Source organism: Anser cygnoides, chromosome 1 (genome assembly GCF_040182565.1).
Source record: "Anser cygnoides isolate HZ-2024a breed goose chromosome 1, Taihu_goose_T2T_genome, whole genome shotgun sequence".
In the NCBI taxonomy this organism is placed as follows: domain Eukaryota; kingdom Metazoa; phylum Chordata; class Aves; order Anseriformes; family Anatidae; genus Anser; species Anser cygnoides.
In genome coordinates, this window is record NC_089873.1 from 196,735,419 (window position 1) to 196,758,783 (window position 23,365).

The 23,365-nt window shown below is 40.4% G+C and overlaps 1 protein-coding gene across 6 annotated transcripts in view; it reads left to right on the plus strand.

Moving 5' to 3' along the window:
• The window catches only part of PDGFD (platelet derived growth factor D), a 144,232-nt gene that overhangs the window by 8,256 nt on the left and 112,611 nt on the right, over nucleotides 1–23,365 (plus strand). The gene's annotated exons all lie outside the window — the stretch shown is intronic.

The following is a 23,365-nucleotide window of genomic DNA, read 5'->3' on the forward strand; positions in this document are numbered from 1 at the left end:
GATTGAGAATGAAACAGCAACCCAGACTAGTTAGAGAGAAGGAATAAAAATAGGTACACAGAATGTTGATTACCAGATGTACTGTGGAATTTGGAAACCATTCATGTACCCTTGTGGCCTTAATTTTTCAACCAGGAATTTGCTTGAAAGATAAATACTTCTCTTCAGCAAATGAGTGACAGCAGTGTTGCATGAAAATGGCAAGTAGATGGTAATAATGCCGTTATATTCTTTGTGGAAATGGACAAACACAGCTTCTTAATCATGATGCCTCAGCAGGGGATAAGCACTGATAGGAATGATTTCACTAACACATCAAGATGTCAGTAAAAGGGTTTAAAACCTCTTCACAGAAGCCTATGGAGAATTTGCTTCTTTGAAATCAATAGAAAGTCCCAGCGTTACTGCACTCTGGTTTCTTTCCTAGATCAGGCTGAATGCCTGTTCCCTTGCTGTTCACATGCTGTTCACATTTCTGTCTTGGGTTGCTCATAAAGAACATTGAGTCATCTTTATGCTGAGGTCAGCACAGGAGATGTGGGTTTGTCTCGTTCCTGTCCATATATTGTGACCTGGGGTCCCTAGAACCCTGTGCCTGCATGTGTCACAGTTTTTCTGGTAGCATGCTGCATTGTCATAAGAAGGGGAAAGATGTGTTCCTTCCATCCTTGGAACAGCAGAGAACAGTTCTTGCCTGCATAGGGTTGCTTTTGGTTTTGTTCGTAATTAGCACTTGTCACCCTGTAGAGCTTTATGACATGACATGCATTTCTCACCAGTTCCCATCATTCATTAGATCCTGGAAAGTGGGAGCCAAAGTTTCCTTCTCCCAAGCAAGAGGTAAAATTCACACATCATGTAGTAACTATCTGGCTACTACATTGTACGTGTGATCTCCTTTACATAAGTAGCACTTGGAAACCTATGAACCTCCAAAAACAGTTCTTTGAGATTTTCTGTTGATTGCATTCAAAGTGTCTTGCAGGCACCTCTGAGAACTGGGTACTGCAGGGAAGCCTTGTGGCAACCCCACGTTGCAGCACCTTGAGTGATGTCCACGTCTTGTGTCTGTCCTTGGACCCACACAGCAGAACCAGGTTTTGCTATTGCATCCCTGTCACCATGCATACAGCCTGCCTCCCAACAGACTCTGAGACACAGGGGTGATTCCCTCAGCTGCACGGCAATACAGAAACAAGCACCATCCTGGGAAAGAAACTTGCTCACACCACAGGGGAACATCATGGCATACTTCAGTGCAGATCTGGGGACTGACCACAGTGGCAAGGAGAGAAGGATGTGATGTGGAACAAGGTGGCTGCTCAGCCTGCTCTTTCCCTGATCACAGCACACATACTAGACCTTCACATGAAGAGAAGACCCATTACTGGGCAACAGTCATTCATTTGACACCATTTTTGCCACTGGCAGTAACACTATGGCTAGTACTTTATGCTTCGCTGTAGGGGTTGAACCTAAGCAGGTTGGATAGGCAGGAGGATCAGCCAGAGCATTCATCACACATGGGCAAGGACTGGAGAACCTTACCAGGGATCAAGGAGCATTATTTAAGGAGCAGCACTCCTTAAAATGCCATGGTCTTGGTGCCTCTGCTATCCTGCCTCCTGTCCACTTTCATCCTCAGAGTTGCAACCAGGCTCAGAGCTGTGTGATGTACTGAGTGAGAATCCATGGGTAGTCATTTTGGAGAACGGAGAACCATGCAAAACTACTGTGTTATGGCATGCATAAAACCAAAATATCTTGGTTTCACTTGCATGCCTGAAAGTAACTGGCATGGAGCAGGAAAAAAAAAAAAAAACTAAACTAAAAAATGGCACTCTGCCCTCCAAACAAAATCCAAAACAAAACAGGGAAAGCTGCGATCCTGGTTTCTGTTTCTTTGCATGTTCCTTGGGTTTGGTTTCATCTAGTACATAAGCAAACTGAGGAGGGCCATGAAAAAGAAATAACAATGATTTGATATGATGGTTTAATTAATTAATTATGAAAATTGATTTTAAAAGCTTTTCTTATCAATACATGCGGGGTATTTTTAAGGCTTGCAGGTGCTGCCTTTTATTATTTGTGCAAGGATCCTGTCTAAGGATTTGTCTCCACAGCCTACAGCAGTGCTGTTTCCTGATGCTACTGTTATTTTCTGTGCTATCACCGACTCTTGCAGGACTTAAAGTCAAGTCTTGTCAGGTAGATTGCTTTTCAACTTACCTTAGGCAAGCCATTAGTCAAAATATTGACTGAGTAAAAAAGTGTCTCCTATTTCTCTTATCAGAAGAGAGACAGAATATTTTTCCATATATGCTTTTGCAATGAAGTAATTACAAGTTTAAGTACATGTCACTGGAGTTTTGACAGTGTATTTCTGGCACTTCATTTTCAAAGAGGCCTTCAACATGATTGGCCAAACCAGAACAGAAATACCCAGAGCTGCCTTGTTTCTTTCTAAAGATGACAGCCAGCCTGGTAACCTAATGGGTCTTCTGTTTCTCTTCTGTTCACACGGGTAGGAGAGAACCATTTCCCGTGCTAATTTGTTCTAAATCAATATGCTTTCCAGAATAACAGAATCACAGAATGGTTGAAGTTGGAAGGGACCTCTGGAGGCCATCTGGTTCAACCCCTGCTCAAGCAGGGACACCCAGAGCAGGCTGCCCAGGACCATGTCCAGGAAGTTTTTGAAGATCCCGAAGGAGAAGACCCCACAGCCTCTCTGGAGAGCCTGTGCCAGGGCTCCCCCACCTGCACAGCACAGAAGTGCTGCCTGGTGCTCAGAGGGAACCTCCTGGGTGCCTGTTTGTGCCCACTGCCTGCTGTCCTGGCACTGGGCACCACTGAGCAGAACCTGGCTCCATTCTCTTAGTACCCTGCATTCAAATCCCCCCTAATAATATTCTGTATTGGATTACCATGGCAAGGTTTTGATAGCAAGGGGCTGCAGGGGTGGCCTCTGTAAGCAGAGCCCAGGAGCTGCCCCAGGTCAGATCAGAGCCAGCTCCAGATGGCTCCAAAAGGGACCCGCTGCTGGCCAGAGCCGAGCCATAAGTGATGCTGGTTGGGCCTCTGGGAGAGCAGATTGAAGGAAGGGGAAATCTGCTGTGCTACGGCAGCTGGGAGAGAGGGGTGAGAGCTGAGAGAGAAGCAGCCCTGCAGCCCCCCAGGTGAGTGCAGCAGGAGGGCAGGAGGTGCTCCAGGCAGGCAGCAGCAGTTCCCCTGCGGCCCGTGGAGAGGCCCCTGGTGGAGCAGGCTGTCCCCCTGCAGCCCACGGGTCCCACACGGAGCAGATCTCCACGCTGCAGCCCGTGGAGGAGCCCCCGGTGGAGCAGGTGGATGTGGCCTGGAGGAGGCTGCGGCCCATGGAGAGCCCCCGCAGGAGCAGGCCCCGGGCCGGAGCTGCAGCCCGTGGAGAGGAGCCCACGCAGGAGCAGGGGGTCTGGGGGGAGCTGCCGCCCGTGGGGGACCCGTGCTGGAGCAGTTTGCTCCTGGGGGATGGACCCCGTGGTACGGAGCCGTGTGGGAGCAGTTCTGGAAGAGCTGCAGCCTGTGGGCAGCCCCCCAGGCTCAGTTCGGGAAGGACGGCATCCCGTGGGAGGGACCCCACGGGGAGCAGGGGCAGAGAGGGACCATGAGGGAGCGGCGGAGACGAAGCGTCAGGGACTGACCGCAGCCCCCATTCCCCGTACCCCTGCGCTGCTCAGGGGGAGGAGGTGGGAGAGGGTGGATGGGGGGAAGGTGTTTTTAGTTCACTTTTAGTTCTCACTGCTCTAGTCTGTTAGCAGTAGGCAATAAATTACATTGATCTTCTGGTGATGAGTCAGTTTCTCCCATGACTGTAAATTTGTGAGCCATCTCCCTGACTTTATCTTGACTCTTGAGCCCTTTTTCATCATATTTTCTCCCACTATTTCTTTGACGATGGGGAATGAGAGAATAGTTGTGGTGGAGTTTAGCTGCCTATCAGGGAGAAACCACCACAGATCGCCCCTGAGCCTCCTCTTTTCCAGGGGGAACAGTTTTTATTTTACTTTTATTTTGGCTAAAATGCAACCCTATACTTAAGAGAAGAACCAGCATGAACTCCAAGGTATTATCACTATTTTCTTAGTTTGATGGTCTTGCCAGTTTAAAACTTGTTAAAACTGCAAGATAATATAGAAGACCTGAGTGTGTGAATCGCAGCTGTTCTGTACATTGACTCGGGCTGAACATCTTACCGATGAATCAGCATCTTGCATGGGTTTCCAGAAGGTGGGAGTGGGCCTGCTGAAAAAGCTGTGCAGAAGAAAACCGAGAAGCTCTCCCTAGGGACTGAGCTCAACTTTTATAAGAAAGATACATAGCTTTCTTATAAAGCCACAGCTGAGATATGCTGGGCTTGCTTCTCATGTTTACTAGTAAGGGGGCTCACCTGCAATGATTGCTCAATGATATCGCATGGAGTGCCCATTTTTTTTTCCTGTACATATGTGCCATTTCTGTTAAGTAGTTGGTAATTTTTTATTTTTCAGTGCTGACATGTGAAGCCCAGAAAAAGAGAATTTCCTCAATTCTGGAAAGTGAAGATTTCTATTACCTGTCCAATCACCAGATTTACGATATTGAAAACAAAGCACAGCCCTCACAAATCTTTAGCTGAATATTTGCCCTTATAATAATGCAAAGGAAAGCAACCAGAATAAAAGGGGAAAAACAAAACAAAACAACAACAAAAAACTTAGCAACAGAGACATTTTCATTTCAGTTCTTGCCAAGACAAAAAACAGTGCTAGAATGACAAGACAAGTACTGTTAATCTCAAACATTTTGAAAATGAAATTAAAAGTTACATTAGGTGAGAAGTACAATTGATTGCAGCCTTGTTAAAGAAGAAATGGGATAGTATGTTAAGGGTACTCTCTACCCATTATTGTACTACCTCATCGATGTCTTGCTGACGGACATGGAAGGGTATCCCCTTGTTCCAGACTGTGCTGGATGGCGTTCCTCCCGCCTCCTCCTCCCCTCTGCCCGAAGAACTGAACCACAGCTTAGCCCTGTGTCAGCAAACAGTCTAATACATCAACACATTTGACTTTCTGCAGTTCCTCCAAGGAGTACTGCAGCCTTTGTTACAAGAAACAGATGTACGTTTGGTCTCTGTATTCCTCACTGAATAGTGTGGGAGAGTCAGCCCACATGAGCCTCATGTGAGGCACATCATTTGTGTCATTTCATGTCCATGTGTATCATTTGCACCTCCCACGGATGACTGACACTGGGTGTAGATGATCACTTGTCATCACCTTACTTCCAAGACCTAGAATAATGCAATTCTAACTATTGTGCTCAATTTGTACAAACGTAATTTATTGTAATTGTGACTTTATTAACATAGTGTGATTTCAGCTGCTGTTCATCTTCCACTAATGACTAGTAAATAAAATGCTAATCTATGTTACAGCTTTTCTGTTGCAAAAGTTCAGGTATTCAGATAGCTTGATTAGCATCTGATTTGAGCATTACACTGAATCATTGCTGTAATCTGACAATTTTTAGACATCTTTGCTGAGAGGAATCTAACTGTGATGAAGCTGTTAATAGCATTGTAGTTTGAGGGAGGTCCATGCTTCCAATATTAACAGGTATTTCTAGATTCATCTGCTAAGGATTCGTATTTGACATATAGTAATGAAGAGAAGGAACAGAACTGGTTAAACCATGTATAAAACGATTATGGCTTTTTTTCCCTTGTGGTTGGCAGAGGAGAAAGGAATATTAGAGAAAACATGAGAAGCGGTGTCTTTATGTTTGCTTTTCTCTAACTCTGGTAGCTGGAGACCATTCTGTATGCAAAGAAACATATGGTTGAGGAATCTTGAGAGAAAACAGTTTCTAGTATTGTGTCTTAAAAATCCATCAGGATCATTCAATCACCACTGAGGCAGCTGCTGATACCATCTAATTTTAAGCATGTAAATTATGAGTTGTTCTTCTATGAGATGTATTACCCTCTGGTGGTGACTGCCTCTCCCTGGGATTATTCTGGCAACCTCCAAACTAAAACATAATGAATACACCTCGGACAGCCTCAGTTGTCCTCCCTTGGAGAAATTCTCTGCCACAAGCGTGGTTTGGCCTACCATCCATGTTGCCAGTGATAGGGGTGTTAAGTGGAGGACCTAGGGCTTCTTCAAAGAGATTTCTGGTGTCCCAGACTTTCTAGGATTTAGTTTTGGGATCTTACTGTATTTTGTCACCTTCTCCCCTGTCCTGTTTTTCTAAGAGAGAATGAATGGTGTTTCCTGGTCTGTATGTGTGTGTGTGCGTAGCAGTTAGTTTATCTACAGAAAAGCACTAAAATACCTTGCAGAATTACTTGGTTCTAGTGTAAATACTCTGTGCTTCCACAGAGCATTCTAAATATAATATACAGCTTGTATGCTGTAAGATTTGTGTTTCATTCCTTGAGCTCTTCCTGGATGAATAATTTCAGATTTTTTTTTTCTATTGGCTTCTGTTTTGAAAAGAAAAAATAAAGCTGTTATGGACTAAATGACATCATCAGCCAACGACAAGGTTCCTATGTCTCTATAGTTAGGATTTCTCTCAAATAAGTGCAAATCATCACATATTTATTTAGTTCCACTATCCACTCTTAATATGCATGGGAAATAAGCAGATGCTTATCTCTGGATACCTAATTCTGCAGTAATTCTGGTGCCCAAATGCTACTTTTGTTTGTTTGTTTGTTTGTTTACAGGCCCTACATCTTTCTGTACAAACTCTGTGGAAGACTTTTTTATAGTTCTGATAGACACAGAAAAGCAGGTCACACTTCTCTGCTTCTAGAGTTTGGAGCTGTCTAGACATAAAACTTTTATACTGCAGTAATAAATGTGTTGTTCTCAGCCATAATCATGTTTTATATTTCAATGAAAAGCTTTTTAAACCTGCGTTGTTTTGAAGAATTGATGTCATATGATCTTGATAAAATTAATAGCATTGTGAAGGTCGATTTACTTTTTGTATTGTTTACATCTATTACACTGAAAATGAATGCTGGTGGGGCTGCTATGCTCTGGAGACTATTCTGTACAAATTTTATAAAATCTGCAAATTTCTCTTTATGATTAGTTTTTGAGGGGGTTTTTCTTTAAATGTAGAGCTCAAATCATGTGATAAAAAGCATTGTTAATCAAAAATGCCTGCTTCCTAGTTTGGGAAAGAAATGCATTTAAAATCTTGACAGCTTATTTGAAGAAGTGAGCAAACTGTAATACACTGAAAGTTATAATATGTGGTATTGGATTACTAAAAATTCTACTAGTTGAAATACTGCTGTTTCCTTAATTATGTATGGGGTTGAAAAACTATGTTTATCTTTTTGGGCTAGCTCAAGTTTTGCAGCCATATCACAGTAGGATGTACTTCATTAACTACCTGTATTTCCTATATTTACAGTGGATTGAATTCTGGTGTTAGTATTTTTTAAAAATCTGAGGCTTAAATTGCTGCTGAACAGAAATTTTGCTTTCGTTATTCTTGGTTTCAATTTTCCTGGCAAGTATAGAATGATTTTATTATTATTATTATTATTTATTATTATTTTTGTCTTGGTAAGTTCACTCAAAATGAAATGTTTGAGATTAAAAACAAAACAAAACAAAAAAAAAAGCAACAGAAAAGCTCATTTTCTCTTTCAGTCCATAAATAAAAACCAAGAATTACTGACTGTAAGATTTTTAAGTGTACGAAGTCAGCATTTCAGAGAAAAACACTCAAAATACAAATAGGGACATTACTTGCACAGATGCTTTCAAAAAGATGTCAATTTTCAATTCATTTTATTTTGATGCCCATGAATCATTTTAGAAATATAGCCACTGTTGTGTGAATAGGAGTAGTGGGAGTTCGTTAATAGAGTAGATTTCTTTTATTTACTAAATCAGACTTGAATGCAAGACATGTTACGGTACTTTTTCTGACACTTTCAACACAATCAAGGTAATTTTATATAACTAAGAGCTATTTAAAATGCTGGGATTTGCACATTTTAATTGAATCCTGATTTCTATCCAAATGCAGTTTGATGCAAATCACAGTCAAAAGAATCATTTTCGTTATTACAAATATGTTCTCTGACATCTTAAAAATCATAAAATTCAGAATGCGCAACAAATATATGGTGAGGCAAAGTAGCTCTAAATATTATTAGACATAGCTTATCTTCTTAGGGAGCTGAAATAATTACCAGATCTTGTGCTAAGTTAAATTTAATTGCAGACATATTTCCTTAATGTCTGTATCTTTAAACGTTCTTTTAAAACAAGCAAGCCTAAAAAAGTAAAAAGGAAAACTCAGATTAAAATTAAAGATACAAAGCTAGGTCTCCTACGAGTAGCTTCAAATACCAGCTGAAATCTGAGATGTGAATCAGTCCGTTTTTCCAACCCCACAGTAGACCAGAAAACATGTAGTGCAGTCAGTTTATCTCAGGTTCTGGCTGCAGGCCTTTACAAAAATATGTGTGTGTGTGTGTGTGTGCGTGTGCATGTGTGTGTTGGCCTTGTGTTTAAGGGATTTTTACACATTTACATTTAGATTCATTCTGCCTTACTGTGTGCTTCAATGAGGCAGAAATATAACTGACAGAGAAAAAAGTTAACCTTACCAAACTTAGGTTGTCTGAAAAATTAGGCGTCTTGTTAAGCTTCCCTTGTAATTGAGGGGGTGAGAAAAGCTCCTGCAGAGAGCCATTCATCCCGTTGGGTTTAGATGTCCATCTTCAGGCAGGATGAATTACCTTCTGCATGCACGTTCTTTTATCACACAGTACAGAGCAAGTCTAGGCAACTAGGTCATAGCAAGCTCGGAGAAGAACCTGAAAATATGCCTGTCTTTATCACACTCCAAGAAATGTGAGATATTCTTGATCTCTTCAGACTGTTGCATCTTTAGGATAAGATTAAAGATTTCTTCAGAGTGATGAACAATAGCATTATACTGGTTATTTCTGATGAACAATTGATATCAATACATCACTCTGGGAGTGTGAGCTTCAAGGAGTACCTTCACTACCACTGCTTTTGTGATAAAATCTGGAGGGCTGGCACTGCTGTTGGAATAAGAGCAGGTTTAAGATTAGATTTTCCTTCCCTTTTTTCAAGATCACAGGCATTTATTAAATAGACTTAGAAAATACATATTTGCACAAGATCTCATGTTAGCAATTTTTTATGTGTACAGAGGCCCACTGAGATTAGTATTTATCGCCACTGCCAGCTGGGTTAGACCTCGTAATGGCATTAGGCTCTGACTCATGGAGGATGAATTTGTCAGGGGTTTCTGGCAGGAGGTGAAATCACCGCTTGCAAGGAAAGAGTTCTCAGTGATGCCTGGTTGAAGGTACAGCTGTGAAAGTCAAGCCAGAGGTTGCTGCAGAGTTGTAAGTACTGGGGGCAATGTGCGGGGGGGGGGGGGGGGGGGCGGGGATGAATGCTGACTCCCAAACTGTCAAGATCATCATTAATCTTCCAGTTGCATCCCTATTAACATAACTTTCATTATGGTCTAGCTGTATGAACGCACAAATGCAAACATGAATCTACACTTTTTTGAGCCCTTTACTTTCTAAATCTTTATGGTTGTTTTTATTTCATGCTGCTTAACTGAAGCCTCTTCCCCCTTTCCCTCTCTTCCCTCCTTCCCTCATCCTGACCAAACCCACTGGGAACAAAATACTGCCTCAGAGACCTGTGCCTGCTGATTTCTTCCCCGGACCTGCAACAACCCAGGTGCTAACAGCTCAGGGTTTCTTCACAGAATGAGGTACTAAAAGCATGCAGAGGAGGAGGTGGGCACAACCAGGCCCTCTTGTTGTGTTTTTTTTCAGATGCTTAAAAAACTTTCAAAAACACAATCTCTGGGCAGCAGTTGTTCTTGGCTTAATGCAAAAAGAAGAGAGACTTGTTAAGCACCCAAATAAAAACCCTGTTCACTATAGTCTTTGTTCATCATTTCCCAGGGGACATAGAAAATGAGAGGTTATGTAGCAGTTTAGGTAAAGGCATGGAGAGAAGTCATAACACAGGTAAAGCCCTCATGGTGGAGGTGGCGATGTAAGGTCAGAAAGACAAAAGACACTTCTGAGGATGTGCAGCTGTAGCACATGTGGTCATTGACTTCCACATGTGTTCCAGCACCTTGAACTGTGGAATGCGAGGCATTTGAGGGCTTTCTACCACTCATGTGCTATGAGATACCATTTCCCCTTCTTGACTGACAGCTCTAAAGGCAAGGAAAAAATGAGTAATTCCACACATATTTAGTATTTGTTTTAAAATGTATTTCCTTGTTTAAAATAAACCTAAGTGCAGATATAAAATGTCTAAATCTTATTGCGTTAAGGCTTAAACTTTATTTAATATATTGAGTTCAAATAAAATGTAATTCTCTGAACAGCAGAAATAATGCAACCTGATCTCTTTGGGCTTTGTACCTCATTGGTAGGCTGTGCTGTGGAATGTGAGCTGTATTTGAAACTTTTCACAGTCTAAAAGCATATAGTAACCTTCTCCCTCTGATTTGCCTACTGACCAGTAAGGATAAAGCTCCTGCTGCTTCCATTTTCCTGGAGAGGCATTAATGTAGTCTCTCTTCTATTCTTTTTCCTGCCTGTCCTCAGAAAAGTAACAGAAATGTAATACCTATGAGGCTTTTATCCTCAGTTTAGCCAACAGGTTCAGTAGTTATTAGGAAACCTCACAAACGGGAATATAGGCATAGAGCAAATTCACAACAGTGATGTTATTGAGTGTTTAAGTATTAAAAAAATAGATTTTGTGTAGACCTAGACATCCATTTATGGAAGCACTACAACATGAAATCTGGTCTCAGCACTCATCCCACTAAAGTGCATGGTAAAGCTACCAGCAACTTCAATGGGAATAGAGAATTGAGAGCTTTCAGAAATCCCCATCCAGTAATGTTTTTATTTCTCAGAGAGTTATAAGTATTTCAGATAGCAGAATTTAAACCCACACAGGAAGAAAGGAAGAGCCATAGGAAGAAGGGTATTCTTGAAAATTGTAGTAGTCAAGAGAAATCAATGAAAGGAGGAGTCCAGAGAGATTACGTGCCACCAAGAATGGAGATATGATGTGTATATCTAAACTTTGCCAGTAAAGGCAGTTAATGTGCAATCCCCATCTTAAGGTAGAACATACATTAACACCTATCATAGACTACAGGCAGTATGGGAGAAGGAGAGAGATAAATCACATTTTGGAAATCAGACTAAGATTTATATCTCTGTAGGGACACCATGAGACTCTAAGGTTTGTTCAATATTGTGCAACAGCTCTGAATCCAGAACAGTTGTGACCACAAACTTTTTATTTTTTGGACATCCAAATGCTGTTTTTGGTTCATGTGTAGCATATTTATAACAAAATAGAACATTGTGGATTGTCATGCTCCATTTCATCCTTTTCCAAGGAAAGATGCCAGCCAATTCTTATTTAGCCCCTGATGTTTTTTCATTCCAACTATTGGTGTTAATAACATATTTACGAGGTTGGACTTTTGTCCCCACAGATACATGATAGTTTAAATTGTATAATTATAAATCAGTTGTCTCATCAAAGTTAGCTTGGAAAGCTTTAGGATCAGATATACCAAAAATCCAAATGTAAGGAAATACAGACATGTCCAATAGAAACTGTCTTGTTGCTTTGTCTTACACCTGTGAGACATTTTTTATTTGAATATACAAACTGTACCCCAAAAAAAAAAAAAAAGACATGAAAAAGCTAGCAAATAGAAACGCAGAAGCGAGATGATATATAAATAACACTGTACAAAAAAGCTGAGATGGATTTATTTTCTTTGGCCCTCTCTGGGAATAGATGATTGAACCCAATTTATCTGAAAAGCAGTGTTTCTGTGAAGGTGTTTTAAGGATTTATTTGCACAATATATTTACTCGTGCAAATTCCAATGATAGAAGGTCTTATTCAGAATATTTCTGAAGGGTGTTTGATCACATCTATTTTGAGACAAATGGTTTAATAAGCTTTGAGCAATGCTAAGACACTCCTGGATTTGACCATATGCCCTAGAAGATAATGACCTTGCTACTATTGTTTCCAATGTGCAGAACTTGTCCCTGAATGAAATTGAATAGAAACTATCATTAAACCAGCTGCATTTTTCTAAGGCCATGAATACAAGTAGAATTTTAAAAAAATAAAAATAATAATAAAATAAAAATAATTTTTCTTTTGTTATGTAGTATTAAAAAAATCTCATACATTTTGTTGTTTTAAGCCATCCTCTGTGGCTTGGCACAAGTACTATCACAAAAAAGAATAGCAGACTGATTGGAACGACTGATTTGGTCTGTTCCAACAGTTCTTACCAGGACATATAAACCAACAGTCAGAAGAATTCCTTCTTGGCTCTTACTGAGTTTAGATTAAACAGCAAAGCAAAGGCAGATGTGTAGAATATGTAGGAGATAATGATTTGGACAAGCAGTGGCCATTTGTCCTCTGCTCTGATTATTATCTATCAATTCACTGAAAAGTAGTACTTTGATACAATCTAAGCTAAGGGGCTCAGCCTCAATCTTCTTCTGGTTTGAATACCAGTCCACTGTGGGGAAGGCTTCTTTAGAATAAAGGAACTGAAGATAATGATAGCACTTTGTTTCTTAAATTTAGTCTGCATCTTGAAAGCATGTAATAATAATAATAATAATTAAAAAAAAAAAAACTGAGGTCCTCATTTCTCTTCTTGCATCTATGTATCGTTTCCCTTGATGTCTTCATTAGGTTCACAACTGTTAGATGGCTTTCTTGTCCTCCTTATTTAACTTGATCTTGAAAAATGCTGAGAACTGTGGCTTAGGAACAGCAGCAAATGTAAATGGATGTTTAATGCTTTGAGCAGATCACTGTAGTCAGTGTTCTTAACATTTCTCAACTGTATGTTCTCTCTAAGCTGGCATCTACTTCCAAGGGTTTTGTTGCCTACTTGACTGGAGTCTTGTCAGCTTGATTGTCTTTCCCTCTCCTCGTTCATTCTTCAGCTAAATAATTGTCCTTATTCATAAACCTATCCATTTCTGACTTTCATTTCCCTGTGTGGCTCCTTTCTAGACTTCAGTTGGGGTAGGTAGTGCCTCATGCTACCCACAGTTGATCTTTCACTTATCACACCTTTTTGTTGTATGCTGTATTCTCCTAAAGCAGCATTTTTCCTGAGGCCAGAATCCTTCTCTGTTAACATAGCTGTAGCCATCTTCCTGATAGGCAGTATTCCTAGCATAATTCACAGCTCTTAACTTTTCATACGAAACCCTCTTCTAAAATTCACAGATTTTATTTGCTGTAGAATATGTGCTGGTACGTCACCTCTGTTCTTTTCTTAGCTTTCACACTGCACTTGGAAGGGCTGCCTCAGTCCAAGTCCCCATACACAGGTCAAGCGAGCTGCATCTTAAAAATAGTATATTCTGTACTGCTTCTGGTCCTACTGGCGGTACTAAAGCTGCTTAGCAACCTTGTTATAATTCTGACCATGGTCTAGCTGTGCCAAGTTTATGTCTGTTTGCTCCCAGATAAACTCTGTCCTCTAGCTTGGGTGGTTTTCTCCCCTTGGAATTGACTTCTTGGTATATTTATAGGAAATGATCATCTTACGTATTGACAAACTGACCCTTGTTAATAGGAAGATGTTCCTAGTCATTTTCTTTGTTTTCCAGTCCCTTCTGCAATGCAGAACTTGCACTCTTGTCTACAGTTTAGCATTATACTGCTGTGCCAGCAATGTTAGTGGTTGAAAACTAATAAGACAAATAAATTAGGTTTTGGATTTCTAAGCTATTAAAATGCTTTTCTGAGTGACACTAAGTTGTTTTGTGAGCAGTGGACCAACAAGGCTTGGTTTCGTAATGTTTTTAATCTTTATGGTGAAAACTAGTATGGATTCTCTGATGCCTGATGAGGGTGTTCCAGTTCTGCATCCTTTTTTGAGTGGTGTCATTAACAGAGTCTCTTCTTCTGGCTGCCTTCCTGTTTTTTCTTATCATGTAGAAATACAGTATCTTAAAACTTCTCCTGTCTCAGGTTGGTTCCAATTAGCTAGAAGGCTAAAAATCCAGTAGTAGGAATTGACTAGCAAACATGTAGCCTTGGCACATTCACACAGGAACCAGCTTTAAAATTCCATTTGCCCATAAATGTGCTGACTCAATCAATATAAGATCCCTTCGTATATTTAATGTTACTGTGGATCCTTCAAGCATATTGCAATTACTAAGTGATAGTTCACCAAGCAAAAGTCTCATATGCTTGAAAACATTAAGAAAGTTTTACTAAAAATAAGGAAATATGTACAAACAGTTTAAAAGACAGTTTCATGCTTGCATAAAGGAATAGACCTCTCTGTTCCTTGTTGTCTTTTGCAGAAAGAGGAGATGTTAATATTCTTAAATATCAGGCATATACAACCCATTGAGGTGGTTAAATGTCAGAGCTGGAAAAGATGAGCTCTACAACTTTGAACCTCTTGGATTTTATGTCAGCTTAAGTGGAAGAAAGTGGGCAAGAACATTTACGCTAGCAGAATTCTCCATCACATTGTGTCCTTCCTTCCAGCACCCATTTTTGAACTTTTTATGAGCCTTATTTTAGGCCCTGAGTCAAGGCAACACTTAAGTACATACTTCCATCCCATCAACTTCGATAGTATTAAGCTCATGTTTACTTACTGACACAGAAAGAGGTGTTTTCTTTTTTTTTTTTTTTCTTTTTGCAAACATTTACACAATATGAATATGATAAATGGCAACGTTAAATAAACTGCTTGGTTTGACTTGTTGATTTCTTACCTAAAAGAAGAATTGAGCTACATTCAGTTTAGCATAATACATGGATTTTTATTTTTTGTGAGCTTGAGGAGCTGATCCCAAAAGTTATATATGAACCAGTTGCCTGTAGGTGAAAACCTGTTTCCAAGATACACTGCCAAATCTTCATACTTGCAAGATCACAGAGTGTACTACTGTGTGCTAGCAACTAGAGTTTAGAAGGCTCTCAGCAAAAATTTCATGTCACTGGACAGTGAAATGTGACCATTTCTTCAAATGTGCATTTCTTCAGAATAACTTAATGTGTTTGTTATTATTAAACCGTGTTCTTGTTTTCTATTGAGAAGTGTATTATGATCTAAGAATGAGTGTGGCTGCAATTAAAAATAAAAAGCATAACTACTTTTTTATCTTGGAAAGACTTTCAGGATTCTTCCTTTTACACTGAAGCCTATTTACATTCCATCTACATCATTATTTCCATTGTGGCTGCTGATGATTGTGTGCATGTTGAGTTGAAAGACTTGCTTCACTCTTAACTCAAAACAAAGGGTCCATTTTTGAGTCTTCAGGACCTTGCTCTTGCTTCAAGCTGCTGTAACTTGAGTGATTTCAGTAGAACTAGGATGCTAGAAAGGACTGGCCTGATGGATTAGGCTGGTAATGTTTACACTGGCAGTTCAAATAATGATATTGTGGTGGACTTACCGTATTGTTATAAACACAGGTTTATTTATCCCAGGGTAGTTATTCTGCAAGAGGAGTTCCTACAGAACACGAAAGCAAGTTTTAGAGCAGAAGAAACTACTAGTTTAGCATCCTCCATTAAACAGACTATAGTATTTCACCAAATGAGTACTTCACTGCAGTGAGATATTTCTAAGTTTATTTTTTTTCATTACTTAAGAACGCTATTTTAAGACTTTAAATTGCTAGAATCCACTGTTAAGTTATTCCACTGCTTCAGAGTTTAATTTGATTTCATATTTTCAGTCTGAATTTGTCTAGACTTGCCTTTGAACTGTAACAGCTTGTTGTGCCATAAATATAAATATTTGTGGTAATGGCAGTGAGAACAGAAGATGAGTACTGGCTAAGAAATATGTGAATTTGCTCTTGTGCGAAAGACAACTCCCAGCTTTTTAAGGCAATAAGACAAACTTCTTTATGTTGGTTTTATACAGTTTTGTCACCTATGTGACTGACCGGAACTCAGGTTTTTCAAGATAACTTTGCACTAAATTAGTAAACTTTAAAACATGATGTAACATGAAATCAAATGCAGAATGTGCAGTATATCCTAGGATGATTTCCAGACTCAGAGCAGTTTATGATCTACCAGTGAGAAGCATGATCATAACACAGCTGCTTTGCCAGAAGTGCATACTTTGCTTTATATCTTGGACCCTCCAAGTGAATGTTGTCGTTACATGCAAAGTTTCTCCCCTCTCACTCTGCTGGGTCTGATAATACTGAATGAGCTCTTCTCCAGCTAGTAAAGAGGGACCTATTTCTCCCACCTTCCACCTGGTGAGGTCTGTTGTGTTCCCTCCAACTTCTGCTTGCCTCTGCCTTTCTTACTGCTGAAGACAATCTTGCATAAAACTTGAGAAGTGTGGAACTTGGAACTCATGCCTGTCAGTCTCCAGAAACCCCTAAACAATTGTAAGACAGCAGCAGATATGTTTAAGCCACGGGCTCTGGAAGATGTGATTTTATGTGGTGTGTTTTCGGTTTGTTTGTTTGCTTGTTTATTTTGGTTGTTTGTTTGGTTGGTTTGTTTTATATATATTATATATATAATATATATATTTTGTCCTACCATGCAGAGAGCTCTGCAAGTTTGGTTTGGGGTGTATCTGCATACATCTTTCTCTCCAGTGTGGTCATCCTTCAGATTTGGTGTGGCTTCCTGAGTCATGTTTAGCCCATGTTGAACCACTTTGTGAGCTGTTAACTCTTAATTAACAGAAGCTTGGGGTTGTGGTAGAGTATAGGATGTTGTTCTGGAAAAAAAAAAAAAAAAAAGCTCATTGTGAACTTAACTGGAGATTGTATTAGGGTATTAATGTTTTAGGTGTTTTAAAGAAATCAAAGATCAAAATATTACTCCAGAAAGCTTAAGACTCCTGTAGATTCTGGAAAAAGTGAATTTTAATCTGTTATTTATGTATTATTAAAAAAAAAAAAAAAAAAGAGTAGATTGTGGAGGTGGCAAGCTTTCTGCTGGGAGAATATTTCCAGCATTGCCTAACATGCTAGTGACATAAGGAAACTTCAGCAGAGAAGTCTCTGTGTACAATGTTAAGTATTATACTAGAAAATGCTAACATATGTTGTCAATTAGTGATTACAGGGAAAATGCTGATGAAACCATGAGCCAGAAAGGATGAAAAATAGAAAGTGATATCATCTTGTTTACGGGGAGTTTCAGGGGAACGCAGACTTGCAGAGGGTTCAAAGGTGCATGCTCAGATATTCCCTGAAACCGCCTTACAGCTACTTCTTTGCCCTCGCTGCAGAACATCCCACTGAAGTGGAACAGAGTTGGTGGCATCTTCAGATTCATCCCATTTTGTGATTGTAAAGCTGGTCATCCCTCCATAGACAATGAGCAATGACTGGCTCATCCTGAGATGGCTTTCCCCACCTAAGAATGATCTTAAGGAAAGGTGTTATTAATCCCCTCTGCTCTCCTCGGTTTTCAGATGGTCCAACCGTCTGTGTGTACCTTGATGATAAATACTTGTCCTGATTTACCATCACTGGGATCATTTTCTTCAGAAAAAGAGTCAGCATCACAGTAAAATGGTAAACAGAGTGTCCTGCTGCTGCACACCTGTGTAATATTTAGTCATCCAGTGGCTGTCCTCTGTACAATGGTATGGGAAAGCAGCATATTTGACCCTAGATCTCACTCTCAAAATCAGACTGTATAGTATAACAGGGTAATTTTTGGTTAGGGGATTTCCTCGATCTATAGCCTGTCTTCTTTCTTCCTTTCTATATTTTATTTCCCCTGCTCCTGGGGGAAAAGAAGTTTGTTTACATTACTTTTTCTGCTTTGTTTCTGTCTGCTTGTAAATTGGTATGCTAGATCATACATTCCTCTGAAGAGCTTGTAGCATGTGGTAAAAGTTGCACAACTGTGTGCAAAAATGACTGAGATGGAGGAGAGCATGGAAAAGCTGAAAGCCAATTTTTTGATTGGAAGCCAAAGCTGAGATGCCAATTTCTTTCTTTGTGTCTTGTTGCTAGAGAGAAGTTTATATGCTAATAAATGACATAAAAGTCTGTGAAAGGACAGAGAGTAGAGGATGCGTGAGAAATGAAAAAGAAATGGGAATCCAAAATATTTACTGAGAACTCACCTCTTCCCAAAAAGCAAATTTGCCTTTCCTTGTAATTTAGCAGAAGTGAGTCCAGTGCCTTACCAGTGCACAGCACAGGTCAGAGAAAACAATGTGTAAAAGTAAAAAGAAAAAGTGGGTTAATGTGGTGGTAGCACAGATTGGAAAGGGAATGAAGGAACTCACGTAGGTGTGCTCATGAGTGACCTCACTTTTTTTCTTTTCCTTTAAACGTTTTAGCTTATGGTTGAACAATCTGGCAACTTTCTGAAATAGATGACAAATTTTGTATGGCAGTAGGCAAGAATATGAGAGGGTGATTGTAAAATATTTTTTTTCTCACTGAATTAGTTGCACTTCTTACCCAAGGTTAGATGACTGGAGCACCTGTCATATGAGGACAGGCTAAAAGAGCTGGGCCTGTTTAGACTGGAAAAGAGAAGACTGAGGGAAGACCTCATCTGATGGGAGAGTGTCGAGAGGATGGAGCTGGTCTTTCAGATGTGCCAAGCGACAGGAAGAGAGGCAACAGGCATGAACTGAAGCCCAGAAGGTTCTGGCTCAATATGAGGGGGCAATTCTTTACTGTGAGGGTGACAGAGCACTGGGACAGGTTGCCCAGAGAGGTTCTGAAGCCTCCTTCTCTGGAGATATTCAAAACCCTCCTGGATGCCACCATGCACAATATGCTCAAGGGGGGTTGGCAGGGGGTTGGACTAGATGAAATTCAGAGGTCCCTTCCAACCCTGCCCATTCTGTGATTCTGTGATTCTAAGTTAAAGCAAAAGTGAATCTGTCTCAAACAACTACTATTATTCCTTCTTTGTGTTATACCCTAATATTAAACATTCTGCATATGTCATATGTAATACAGAAAAGATTTTAGAACTATTTTGAGAGAGTCTGAAGAAGTCTGGTGTAATTTTTTATGCCTTCCTACTTATAAAAACAAAAGCAGTAAGCTGAATGAGTAATGGGGAGGACACAAAATGCCATAACCACTTTTCAATAATCCATTAATGTCATTTCATTAATCAGATGCATCAGCTGAGATATGTTTGCTGGCTCGTTCTCTTGCGTTTTAATGTTGTCATGTAGGTACTGAAATACAAGATAGGAGTGAAGCAATGGATAAACCAAATGTCAACTAATCAGAGGGCTGTATGGTCACCAACTGCATGAGATCAACAAGAGCAAGACCCAGATTCTGCACCTGGGAAGGGGTAACCCTGGACATATGTACAGACTGGGGGGATGAGAGGCTAGAAAGCTGCCCGCAGAAAGGGATCTGGGGGGGTTTATTGACAGCAAGTTGAACATGAGTCAGCAATGTGCCCTGGCAGCCAAAAGGGCCAACCTGGGGTGCATCAGGCACAGCGCTGCTAGCTGGACAAGGGAAGGGATTGTCCCACTCTGCTCTGCGCTGGTGGGGCCTCACCTCAAGTACTGTGTGCAGTTTTGGGCACTGCAATAAAAGGACTTAAAACTGTGAGAGAGTGTCCAGTGGAGGGCTACAAAGATGATGAAGAGTCTAGAGGGGAAGATGTATGTATGAGGAGTGGCTGAGGTCCCTTGGTTTGTTAAGCCCAGAGCAGAGCAGGCTGAGGGGAGGCCTCATGGCGGCCTGCAGCTCCCTCACGAGGGGAGCGGAGGGGCAGGCGCTGAGCTCTGCTCTCTGGGGACAGCGACAGGACCCGAGGGAACGGCATGGAGCTGGGACAGGGGAGGGTCAGGCTGGGGGTTAGGGAAAGGTTCTTCACTGAAAGGGTGGTCGGGCACTGGGACAGGCTCCCCAGCGAAGTGGTCACAACACTGAGCCTGCTGGAGTTCAACAAGCATTTGGACAACACTCTCAGACATACAGTCTGATTTTTGTGTGGTCCTGTGTGGAGCCAGGAGTTGAACTCAATAGTCCTTGTGGGTTCCTTCCAACTCAGCATGTTCTATGACTTTATGATTCAACATCACCCTCTCTCTTTTTTTTTTTTTTTTGTTACAAATTTATACAAAAGCAGATCTTATAAATTCTATGGATGTCTTGGGAAAAAAAAAAAAAAAAAAAAAAGAACAAGTTCTATTTTCTGTATTCTTATGCAGTATAAATAGATTGGACTAAATTATAAATAATAGTAAATATATTCATGACCCTTTTCATTGATAAACCAGAAAACAATGTAGTAATAACTAAGCAAATAAACTGAAATGCTTCTTGAGAGCCTGTGATGAAAATTAAGAATAACTTCAGCTCTGCATCTTCAGCAACTGGAACTTTTTCTCACATAACAGCATCACGCTGTTATGTTTTTGTCCTCCTTCCATGTGGCCTTCCATTTAGACATGTCTGTTTTAGCCGCTGGACTATTACCACTTTCCAGATAGTGATGACAATAGCAAGTGGCAGCATTCAACAGAAGGTCCCTGAGGTTCGGAGGCAATGAGCTGGGGAGGGAGAAACAACCCCTGCTACAGCTTGGGTCCCATTCCACACTATAGCAAGGCAGTACTGGGTGTGCATAGTGGAGCTCCTTTGCATGTGGTTGCATGGCAGGTGTAAGATAGACCTATCTGTTGGCAGATTGAGATGCCAGCTACAGTCAGCATGGCTGAGAGTTTTCCTGCTAGATGGAGAATTTGCCCCTACACTGTATTTCCCTGAAGTCTAATATTTTTGTATTAGGAAATTCACTGAAGGCAGGTTTGGTTTAAAATATTCAGGTTCACTAAATGGCTTCTGCAGCATCACTTGTCCTGTGAGTAATGTAGCTGCCTTTTGACATCATTCAGTGACACTGCAGCCATTCAATTCTCTTTTTTTTCCCTTTGCATAAAAGAGGGGAGAGTTTCAGTGCCTCAGGGATGAATGTGAACGTTTCTCTGTCTTATCCTTATCGATTTCCTGTTATAACTTGTAGCATAATAGTGATAATAGCTGGAGCGCACTATTTTTCTCAGCAATAAAGCATGTGATAAACTACTGGTCCTTTTGTGTCTTAATTTGCCCTGTTGGCAGCCACATTAAGGCTTTTTACATAGCCTAGTGATAGTTTTATTACTTGATTCAATTAAAACAGCAGACTAGCTGAATGAAGGATAGAGGTGCAAATGTAGTTCACATCTGACGCACAGAAAATCTAGTGTCCCGAGCTGTACATTGATTCTTACACACACAGCATCAGCTTTGGGTCAGTGTGGAATAGTGCTTGGTCATTCCAGCCCTTGTGACTGTAAAGAAAACCCCAATTCAGACATACATAGCTTCAGGTGACTTACCCCATCTAGAGAGTCCAATTTTCCTTGATGCAAGGACTTCATTCACCTATACCTAATGTAATTTTGGACTAGCTTGATCATCATGCCACTTGCAGGAGCATAAAGCTCAGGACAGGCAGGGTAGTTTGCCCAAACAACTTTGGTAGCTAGTGCATCCTAAGCTTTACACTGCTGCACCTGTACTATTACAGCAGAGTAGCTGTTTTCAAAAAAATGCAATGGTTTCCATGAGCTGCCATTGCTGCAGACTGTAGTATAATCATGGTCATGTCCTTCAGCCTCAGAGATGAGATCCATCTGGTAGATACTGCATATGTAATATCTCATCTCTGAGAGTTTGTGACACCTGGCTTTTATCCATGTAAACTTAATATCATGTCTTTGAAGCTTGTACAATGTAAAAGCTGAGTAGAATTGGCTATATCATCTGTTATTCCATCTCGCCCTCAAGGCTGTACTGCTTTAATATGTTATATTAATAGAGATACTTTAAAAAAAAAAAAAGTCAGGTTGCTATGATAGAGGTTGTAACAGCTACATCTTTGCACAGATTCCTAAAGAAATAGGGTTTGGAAGAAACAATTTTCTTCTGGGTTTGTTAAGGGAGACCAATTGGTTATATCCAGTGTATTCCTTGTTTAAAACATACATAGCAACATATATAACATTAGCTAATTAGTTATCTCACAGTGCTTGCAAGGTGGTGACTGCAGAAAGAGAACTGAGGTCAAATGCCTTGTCCAGGATCATAAAGGGAGTCAGTGCTTGATCCAAGTAGTTCCTGGCTTTCACATGCAGTCTCCTGCATACACACAAGTTATTTTCAGTTGTGCACAGATTGCAGTAACACAAGGGTCGGACCAAAGGATATAAAAATCAGAGCAAATCTAGAGACATTTTCTCTGCTACACTCTTCCAACTTTCAGTAATCAATACTATAGAGACTTGCTGAGCCATAGTTTGCATCCAAAACATATTTTATAACTTGTGATGAATCCATCCTCTGCAAATATCTACTACTTTTTTGAAGTCATTTGAACTTTTAGCCCATTCCATATCCTATAATCGTGTGCTCTACAAGGTAATTACATGCTGTATAAAAACTATTTCATTTTGCTCTCTTTAAGCATGCCTCTGGTATTGCACAGTATCTTATTTTCTGCACTGGAACAGGACTTCTATTCTTGTCCCTGTGCAGAGGACAGCAGAGAGCGAGGCTCGGGTGTTTGGCTGTGCACATGCATGTGGTTACCATCCTTATGTCTCGTGAGCCAAGCAGCACACAACTGGAGCGACTGGCCTCAATACTGGAGACTTCCTGGCTATAGGAAAGTAAAGTAATACAATCCTTCTGATTTTAATGTCAACCCAACCATTTCTTGGCCTGCTTTCCTTCGGCAGAAAAAGCTATGAGTGGCACTTTTCCTGACTTTCTGGAAAGAGACTGTACTCACTGAAGTGTCTGACCTTCCCCACTACCTCCGTGTTATAAACACACTGTACCCTTTTCAGCCTAGGAATGGAAAAGCATTTAATCCTAAAAGCATGAGGCAGTTATTTCAGTTAGTTTTAATTAAATGCCTTAAACATTCTTACTCCTGCTAATTAAAAAAGAGAAAATTAAAGTCACATATAAACAATCTTTAATACAAAACCAATTGTATTTTTTATGGTGGATAGCAATAGTACACAAGGCGAGGATTAATATCCGTTGAGATCTGAATGGCTTCTATTGTTTCTTTTTAATACCAGATTACTTTGTGTGTGTATCTGGTTTTGTGTTTTAATGCTAGACCGGTTGCTTTCCTTTAGCATCTGTGAGAGAAAGGCTCGGGGAGGAGGCCGAGTCCTTTGGTTAAGCCCAGCTGTGACTTCG